This window comes from Ambystoma mexicanum, chromosome 5q (assembly GCF_040938575.1).
Source record: "Ambystoma mexicanum isolate Mex_15411 chromosome 5q, UKY_AmexF1_1, whole genome shotgun sequence".
Classification (NCBI taxonomy): Eukaryota; Metazoa; Chordata; class Amphibia; order Caudata; family Ambystomatidae; genus Ambystoma; species Ambystoma mexicanum.
Genome location: NC_090933.1, coordinates 1,136,423,637 through 1,136,434,201, shown reverse-complemented (window position 1 = coordinate 1,136,434,201; position 10,565 = coordinate 1,136,423,637).

Sequence of the window (10,565 nt, the reverse complement as noted above, 5' to 3'; positions counted from 1 at the left end):
GGTCAAGCTAGGAGTTCGCCCAAACCCCCATTCAAAATATACAAATGAAGGTTTTGAAATTTGAAATCTTGTGTCAGTGTCTACATGTGGCACCACGCCTCCCTTACAGATACTACATCGAAAGTAACAAGTGTGTAGTTGTGTTTCCAGGCAATAACTTGTAACATGCACAAAGTATACCTGCTATCTCTAGTTTATGAGACGAGTGCCTGAACTATTGAATTTAAGAAGGCGTCTTCAAATTCATCTTTGGATTCCAGTATCGCAGCAAGACCAGATTATAAATCTCACTTTAGGTAGATCTTGATAGCCCTGATCCCTTTGGTAGAAAGTAAATTGTGAGGATATGAGGGGTTTTCCTTACTAATTGGGTTTGTGATTTCATGGTGAGTAAATATTCAAAGAATCAGTATTCCCCTTTGTCGGATCCTTTCTTGAATAGCTGCATGCGTTTCAAATTCAATCTTTTTGTAACATCCATAACATCCAAGGTTTTTCAGATGTTCTCTCCCACTTTCATGTAGTCTCGTCTATCCATCATTCCTAAAATTCTTCCCCCTGTCCGATTGCTACACAAGAAGGTAATTCGATTTTCAGATGATAGGTTATTCAAACTTAATGAATGCACGCCAGAATAAATAGTGCACAGATAGTTTCTACAGTTTTCTGTGTTACACCAGCAAAAAATGAAGTGTCCTAGCCCACCCCTTTGTGGTCAGTCTCCAGATCTTGTTCTGGAGTCTTCAAAAAGGATCTAAACTTCTTTTGAGGCAGACTTGGAAAGTAGAGATGCGTAGAGATGGCGCTTTTGACTCATTCTTTTTCCCACATTGTACTTATTGAATTGCAGAAAAGAGTTTTGACATTAATCTTGGCACAGAAGTACAGTTGGAAACAGAACAGTCCCAGTGGCGGATGATTTACAGTGGTGCAGGTTGATAGAATTCACTGGTGGGACAGAGGGAAGGAGCCAACAGACAGGACTATTTGTAAATGGGGAACGTCGGCAGGGCAGTGTGTACAATATATAAAGTAAATTGTACATCTAGTATAACAGAGAGTGCCATTGGATGAATGGGAGATGGAGCCGGACAGAGAGGAAGAGGTTGCTAGAGGAAAGTAAATCCCACATCTGATACTATTAGACAGTGACATTCATATAAACGTGCAATTTTTAAAATTTTTATCATTTCAGTTCTAACGTTACAATTTCTACCCTAATGCCGAATACAATGCAAACTGCTTAAGTGCAACATAACAATCAGTAGGTTTTGCACGGCGATCTCTGATCAAGTACACTTGCCATCAATCAGGTGAAATTCGAAATGTCTATTTTGACTAAATGACATACATCGTTTACAAGGGTATGTATGAAAGCGATGTGTGCGATGAAAGAATCTGATTTCAAATACGATTGACTTTTTTTAATGAATATTCTATTCAATAGATGTATACAAGGTTGGTGTTAGGAAAGATTTCATATTGTAGGGAATTTTCCTTCCATGTGGCAACCCCCAAACGTTTTGCTGTTGTTTTACACCCTGATCTAGACTTTGCCAGAGAAGCGCAGCCTTCCGCCGCACTCCTCTGGGCTTTCGCTCCATTCTTACAGGGAAACTGACATGCCCTTAGGACAGTCAGTACCGGGAAACGTTGTTTTCCGTAGTTCTTTTCTCATTTTGCAGCTTTCGCGCAACATGGCACAAGAGGGCACTGTAAGCTAAGTTACTGCACTCTTGGGTCTCTAGTCATTCTACAGGCCCTAGAAACTCTCTATGGATGTATAATGAACTGTGCAAGTATGTCAGGGACGGGACTGGTGGCAGCAATCGTTTCTTTGTGTTTTGAACTCCCTTTTGCCCTGTTAACTGCGCTTCTTGCGTTTGGCCAAAATGGGTGGCCTGGCTTCCAAAATGGCCAGACCACAAGGTTCTTTGTCCTGTCCGCTGACCGTCTTGCCCCTTCACCTTCCCCAGGTCGAGCCGACCCGGGGCCATCCTTATTTGGGCATGTACTTTCCCGCAAAACACAGATGCTTTCGCGGGCTTCTACAGGCCTGTTGTGAGCCTCCAGGATGTGGGCTGGGATGTCTGGTCCCAATACACATCCTGGGTGCCAGAGAGTCTAGTGTGTCTTGAATGCCTGGGACCACTGTGGTCCGTGATAGGTCCACGTATGGTGTGAGTGTTTTGTAAGCAGATCTCCCATTGGGTCCTCTCCGTTTTGGCGCGAAGGGAACTCTGGATAAGAGGAGGCTGGAAACACCACTACCATGTTGATCTCCTGAGTTCTCACGAACAAAGGATAAAGGAGCCAAGTATCCTGCAACTAAGAAGCTGAGTCTAGGAATCGCTGGTAACCTGCTGAAGGTTTGGCACCCTGCACTGCTGTCGTCCTGTGAGACCCCTCTGCCTCTGATCGAACGAGAAGGCCTGTACTGGTGCTTCAACCCTTTAGAATAGTGGGAACAACTATTCTCGGCATCTTCACCAACTCCTGTACGTAAGCCTTCGGAAGCGTCCCTGGACCATCCAGTGGACTGACCAGCCTACACAGGAACCTTGCTCTGTTACCGCCGTCTGGCTGCTGCTGAAATCCGAGCCCTCGACACTCTCACACGCTTCGTACACTTGGCGTTCCCAGGTCTGAAGTGAGAAGTGTACGTTGGGCCTGGAATACAAGCGGCTGCCGAGTTGCCCTGCTGAGGTAACCATCTGTGCGTGTTCGCTGCGTTTGGGACACCCTCGACCCTGACTTCTGCTGCCGCAGAATCTACACGGCGCCGAGACGTCCCTCTCATCGCATCTGAACCTGCCAGCGAAGAAACTAACTCAGAGAAGCCTGGGTCTGCCTGCATCGGGGACCGGTGAGTAGTCAATACCCTGAACCAGTCTCCCTCCTGCAGAAGCCTGTGGCTTTCCCCCGCTGTTGAAAAGCAGCACCCCTTTCTCCGTACTTGCGCCCTGCTTCTGCCCACAAGTGGAGGCTGCGCTTGAGTAGCGGAGGTCTGTTCGCCATCGTTTGTTCACCTCTCTGAACTGCCTGATTTCCCCGAGAGACACTCCTTGGCCCGTTGGCACCCACGTGTGCAGGTACTTTTGAGCAGAAGGCTCCACTCTTCGTAGGGCTCGGACTTCCTTCTAGTTAGGTGGTCTCTGATGTCGAACTGGGCCTACCGATTACTTGCACTGCCTGTTTTCCTCCCCATCTAGGTGGTCTGCATATTTCGTGCTCCTAACTCATTAGACCCCTCGGTCTTGTATATATATTGTATTGATTGTGATGTGTTGGTTTACTTGAGTTTTATTGTGATTCTTTACTATGGTCGATGTTACAAAGGCCTTGTAATAAATGTGTCTATATTTTTAATATAACACCTGCCTGGAGTAATTTGTAAGCGTCCTTGCTTTGTGTGCTCATTGCAGGCTTTCAGTCACCCTCACCCCTCTTGAGACCTAGTCATGACCGCCGCCATCGCTACCCTGATTGGTCTGGCTTGTCCAGAGGTTACCCTGATCCAAGGATCTAGGCTGGCCTTCTGAACCTCTGCCCCTCCAGGACAGAGTTCGGAAATCCATCTTAACAGTTGGGAATTAGAAGAGGAGGCACATGGATCTGAGGTGGCGGACCACTTGCCGGTTCGGTCATTACATTACAACACGGTTTCACAGGAAATCAAAAAAACAAGGGTAACTTACAAACAATATTGTTTATGAGAAGTGGTTTGGGCTGGTGTTGTCTTCATAAAATGTTATTTTAAAATCTAAAGTGCTATATAATGTATGTTGGATTTACATTGAACATGTTTTTACAACCCATCTCCTTGGGGCCCAGAAGGAAAAACAGTATAAAGACACAGACAACAAATGAAACCAAAGATGCTGCTTGCCAAACAGATTTCACCATGGAACAACTATTATTTGAGGCGCAGCGTAGTACAGTCAATAAGCAGACTCGAGATGCTTATGCCCAATGGCCAGAAAATGAATTGAATGTGACTGGCGAAGTGAGCAAGGTGTTTTTGGACCATTGCTACAATATGAGAACTCGACAAGATGAAGAAGAAACTGAAAATAAGGAAGATGCTATTGAATTTCTCAGTGACCACATCACACAATCTACACCCGCAAAAAAAGGGCCACCCAATAAACAATCGACATTGATGGTTTCTCCAATATGTGTGCAAATAACACAAGCTGAAATAACAGACGCTGAAGCCTCAACGCAATTGACCGACGAATTTGCCAAAGATCTCGACTTCAGTGTGTCATGTTCGGCCGATATGTCCATCACAGTTGAATCAAAAACCACATTCATGCAGGACGATAGTCTAATAAAGGAGCACAAATACATTGTATTCGACAGCTGCATGGTAGAAATTATACTGATGCTGAAATGTGTCCATCCAGTGAGGGGGGAAGTATGCGGGCAGCCATTGGTGAATGTGACTTGTGTATCACAAGGCACTAACCTGAAAATCCAAGCCACCTGTGCCCAGCTCCATGCTACATTTTCATGATCTGCTCAACCAATGCTGGGCAAAGTGCCAGCTGGAAATCTACTGTGTGCAGCAGCTTTACTTTTCAGTGGCTCTACTTTTAGTAAGTTGTCCAGTTTCTGTCAATTTGTGGGACTTCAGTTCCTTTCTAAAACGCAGCACTACAAATATCAACGAGAATATTTATTCCCTGCTATTAGTGAAGCCTGGAAAATTAAACTAATGTCAATTGAAAGGACATTCTCTGACAAATGGTTCAGGCTAGCTGGCGATGGACAGTGTGAAAGCCCCGTATTTTCAGCAAAATACTGAACATACCACTTTTAGGACATGGAAACTAAAATAATTGTGAGTTTGGTGTTCGTGCAGGTGTCCGAATGTAAATCCTCAGTAGCCATGGAGAAACATGGTTTTATAAAATCCCTGGAAGATCCCCAATCGAGGGGAATGCAAATAGACATCATGGCTACCGACAGACATGTTTCAATAGCCAAATCCATGCGAGAGCAGTTTACAAACATTCGCCATCAATTTGATGTCTGGCACGCTGCCAAATCAATCAATAAAAAAATCACAGCTGCTGGTTAAAAAAAGGGGTTCTGAAAATATTTTACAGTGGTCCCAACCATCTTTGGTGGAGCTCCAAAACTTGTGGTGGGTCTGTGGAAATTCTACTTGAAAAATGGCGCTCATTAATGCACCACTGTTGTAATGTTTACTCTGGGACAGAAAACCTACATTTTCACCAATGTGCACATCGACCTTTATCGGAGGAGCAGGAACGCAAGAAGAAGTGGTTGGTTCAATCTTCACCTCCACACAAAGCTCCTAAGAAGATTGTGTTTGATAAAACTCTATCAAGAGCTCTGAAGGTACTCACAGAATTCTGTCACACAGGAGATTTGGAGGTGTTCCACAATAATGTGCCTAAAGTACAGGCCCAAGAGATTGAATTTCTGCATAGACGGGATGCAATATAGAACATTACTAGCGGTATTAGCACAGGATGAGAATGTGGGGAGAGAACAATCGAGGACTGCGGGAAACATTGGGATGCTTCGTTACACAATGGCCTTTGCGAAAAGAAGCAAAAAATGCGTGCTCAAGCCAATATACCAGAAAATGGAATTCGATTTTGTGAAATATCTCACTTTGACTGTGTTGGACATGCATACTCATGGAATCGCTCATGATTTTGTTCCTAGGACACATACATTGCCACAAAACATTGCACACGTGTCCTGTCCTCCGAAAGCAGACCTTGTGCAACAGTTCACTTCCCGGTTTAAATGATTAGGAGCTATTTATTTGTTCAACAATGTATATATATTTTGTGCAAATAAAGCGTCCAAATTGTCTTTTCAAATGTATCCTCTTTGTCAATTGTCCAAATAAAGCGTCCAAATTGTCTCTTGAAATAGATCCGCTTTGTCAATTCTTTTTCTCAAAAAGTGCCTTTTGGAGGATGCCATACAGTGTCACGCTGTGCTTTCATAGTTCCTGCTTTCGTCAAGCTCTTCTGGCTCCTTCACTGATCGGGGGAGGGTCAGATGGATATCAGCATGAAAGAAACTGTGGGGTCTGCAGTTGCCTTACCAAGCATGTGTCCAAATAGCTGAATAAATACACGTCCCACAAAGGAATGAGACCTAGGCTAGATAAGAAACTTGGCATGCAATAACTACTGACTGTAAGCGAAACAACGCATGAAAGGGGGATGTTGGTGTGAAATAGGTGCATTCTGACCTATATTTTTATGGGGGCATTTTTTAGGGGTCGTTGTTATCGGATCCCTTATCAGAGGAGCTGGTCTTCGATTTGCAGCCGTTGGAGTCTTACGATTTCAACCACATTGGGGATAGGTGTAATTGTTACCAAAATATATGACCACTCCTGATTAGGTATATGGGAGGTGAATTTGAGGTGGGGCGGCAGTCGGGTCTGGGGACCAGATCCGTTCAAAGGGAACAGGGGTCATGCGTTCAGGGGACCACAGCCTGGCAGCAGGGGGTTGGAGATGGCATGAGTCAGTGAGCAAAGACGGATTGTGCACTAAGGTTGGAGCAGGGCTTGCTCTGACATTCTCCTATGAGCACATTTTGTCAGGGCTCGAGACTCGCTAATTGCAAAAATGAATAGCTGCATTGCCGTGAGAACAGGAGACGGGTTGAGCTGACAGGTGGTGGAGGCTGGCTGTGTGAGGCACTGGGAGAGTGAGCAGTTCACCAGAGGGCCAGAGGGAAGTAAACTAACTGTAATAAAAATATTTCAAATGCCACGTTGATCTGCAGGGCTATTCACTCCCATGGGCGCTTGTGAGATGTGCATTCCCACGCCTCCTACACAGTAAAATGCTCGATTGTTTTTCGTCCTTGGAAGAAAAGGAGGATTCAGAATGGAATGAATAAAGGGAGGTGTGTAATACCCTCAAATATGATAAGGTTCACCATTCCAAAACTGGACAAAGTAACATGTAATTTCATTTTATGAAAATGTGTTGATCTGAACGGACAATCTGCTTTACGCAGAGAGAATGGAAATGCCAAATATTATGTACGTTTTACTGTAGACGAGTTTATAGACGAACGAGTCAAGGTTTCATTTTCTGACCGGTATTGCTGGCTTACAATATAATGGGTTGTTGTTTGTGGCATATTACAATGACACGCAAAAATAACCTGTGTGTACTTGTCTTTGTCCCGGGCACAGGGGCAGTCCAGCACCAAAATGCATTTAGGCCACGTCTGGGTTCCCCCAGGTTCCACCAACAGCAAATTCTACACTAATATTCCATTAAAATGCTGTCTATGTGTTCTTCGAATTCTTCCGTCAGCTTCCGCATCTGCATCCCATTGCGAGCTAAACATACTCCATAGCACTAACCTCTCAATCACATCGTAAAGTCCAACTTTCCACTATGTTTTCTCTGTGTTTCCATTGTTTCATGTTTGTGTTCATCATTAGTTTTCACACTGTGCCGAATTAATGGGTAAATTGATACATTAGAATAAAGAACGGCTACTGAGACACATTTCTGTTAGGTTTTCTACACCGTCACATCCTGCCATTCTGCGAATGTCATCGTTTCCAGATACCAATTGATGGCTTCTTCAGTAGGCAGTTGCAGATACACCTAAATGGCTGGATTTCAATCACGCTGTTTTGGGACGATCGCCAGGGCCGATATACCCTTTCGCGGTACCAGTGTTAAGAAGCAACCTGACATCGTTTACAGTGGTCTAGCTGATGCAGAAGCCTTGCTATTCACGGTGCGTCCAATGTGCTTCTTATACCCAAAGGAACACTGTGTGACTCGCAATAAACATTTGTGGATCGAGAATAAAATAAAGAAATTACCAATGTGGTTGAATATGGAAATCGGCAGATGTTCTCTGAGTGTTTAATGTGAAATAATAGCACATTATAAATTGCAGAGTATTGCGGTTTCCTTTGAAAATAATGTTTTGTATTCAAAATTGGGACACGCTGTGCTGTGAGAGGATATGTGTTGATATTCCGGGTTCTGTGTCAACTGACGTCAAGACATAGGTGATGACTGGGCGCGTATGTCTATGCTGCCCAGTAACATCATGGAGATAGGCGGAGAATATCGCTAGGAATGGTGATGTCAGCTTCAGGGGCGGGCGATATGATTTAGTGCCGCCAGGGCAGTTCACCTTAGGGCGATGCAGCAACGGATAAGATTAGCATAAGATGGCCACGCCCTGCTGCCTGATTTGGCATGTGTAAAAGTGAGGAAAACTACGGTAAAGTGCATAGGAAATGTTTGTACGATCGATCAACTGTGCTTAAAAACACATGCCGAACGCTCGGGACAATAATATTTTTGAGCGCACTATTCCTTTAAAGAACTCGCCAATCCTAGCAGTTTGTATTTGTATTTTATTTATTTATAAAGCACACCGGGCCCAAGGGCAATTGGGTGCATAATCTTGTAGAACACAGTTACAGTTACATACAGTAATGAAAGGAGCAAGGCTCAACCAATTTACAGACACATGTTGGTATGAACCAGTTAGCAGTAAGATAGTATATATTAAGAACAAGGCGATATGTACAATAAAACAACAAGGGCATAAGGTCTAGTGCTCAGAGCTACTGGACTTACCATGTTACAGACACAAACGGTATGAACCAGCTAGCAGTGTGGCAGCATAAGTTAGGTACAAGGCAATATATACAATAAGACAAGAGAGGCAATATGGTCACATGCTCAAAGCTCAGGACTGCAGGCCGTGTCAGAAGTAGCATCGCAAGTATATCAGTTTTGTGCGAAAAGCCATGATTTGGTTTTGGTCTTGAAAGAGTGGAATGAAGGCTCAGTTCTAAAGTCGTTAGGGAGAGAGTTCCATAATTTGGTGGACAGGACAGGGAAGCTAGTTCCCCCTGCCTTTTGTAGTTTGAATCTGGGAAGGGAGATACTGTGGTTTTGGGCCGCTCTCAAGGGCCGTTTAGAAGTGTGTAGTGCAAGGCGATTGGAAAGGTAGGAGGGGGCCTTGTTGGCTAGGCAGTTGAGCATCAAGGTAAGAGTTTTCAGAGAGATTCTGTGCTTGACAGGCAGCCAATGAAGATTACTTCTGGGGTCAGAGATGTGTTGGGTTATCGGAATGTTTAATGTCACTCTAGTGGCATTGTTCTGGGTAATGTGCAGTTTGTTAATGTTGGATAGGCTAGTCCCTAGATAGAGGGCGCTGCAATAGTCTATCTTGGACATGATAAGTGTTCTGGGCAGTATGATAGGGGTAGACAGAAACGGTCTGCAAGCTGCGATCAATTTGCATGTGTAGGCCAAAGCTGACCTGACTGCATTAGTTTGTTTGGTCAATGTGTGGAGTCAAGATACATTCCTAATGTTTTTGTATCCTTGGAGACCTTGATGACATTGCCGTCAATGATGAAAGACTTGAAGGAGGTGTCTAGTTTATTAAGACGTTGACTAGAACCCAGAATGCAGAGTTCCGTCTTGTCATCATTGAGGCAAAGTTCATGTTGGGCCATCCAAGCCTGAATGACCATGTAGACGTCGTTCAGGGATTTAGTGTCCACTGTATAATCACCCGTGATGGGGATGAGTATCTGGGTGTCATCGGCATAATTAGTGTATGAGACACCCAGATAGTCAAGAACATCAAAAAGTGGTTTGGTAAAAACATTATAAAGTGTAGGGGACACACACGAGCCCTGAGGGACGCCACAGTGAATGGGAGCCGGGTCCCCAGAAGCTGAAGGGGAGAATACCCGCATGGATCGATTGTTTAAGAAGGAACTGATCCAAGCAGTGGCTGAGTCAGAGAAGTGGCCGGCTGATGTGAGTTGCAGGCACAGGATTTGGTGATTGACCCAATTTAAAAGCTGCTGAGAGATCAAGTAATAAAAGCAAGACTAATTTCCCATTATCTTTTAAAACCTCAATTTGTGTTTTTAGGTCAATCAAAGCCGTTTCAGTTCCATGCCTAGGGCGGAAAAGCCAGATTGTCTCAGACCAAGAAGATTATTGACTTCGAGGTAGTCTTGGATCCGAAGGTATGCTGCTCGATCTAATATTTTGAGCATAAATGGGACAGTAGTGATGGGTCTGTAATTAGTTGGTATACTGGGGTCTAGGGACGGTTTTTTGAGCAGGGAGTTGACCCAAGCATCCTTAAGATTGTCCGGGACAATGCCTGTTTTGAAGGATGAATTTATGATGGCCATGATAAACGGAGCTAGATCGTGTGAGGCTTCCTTGATGCTGGGAGCAAGGCACGTATCCCCTTGACAGTTGGATGGTTTGATTTTGTTAATGATACCTTCATCTTCGGCAATAGAGAGGATTGTGATGTGTTGCGGTCACATCTAGTGATAGAATAATCTGAGGGAATGGCAAGAGAAAGTAACGGTCCGGACGCTGCATGTAGCCATGTTTCCGATATCGCAATGGCATTGAGCTCTTGTGTCTTGAAAAGGTCAGCAATGTCTAATGCATGAGCAGTGAGTGATCTGGCAGTGACAAGGGCGCCCTTAATCTGCGTATCTTTACAAGAGGATGCTCATGTGTTAAGATTAT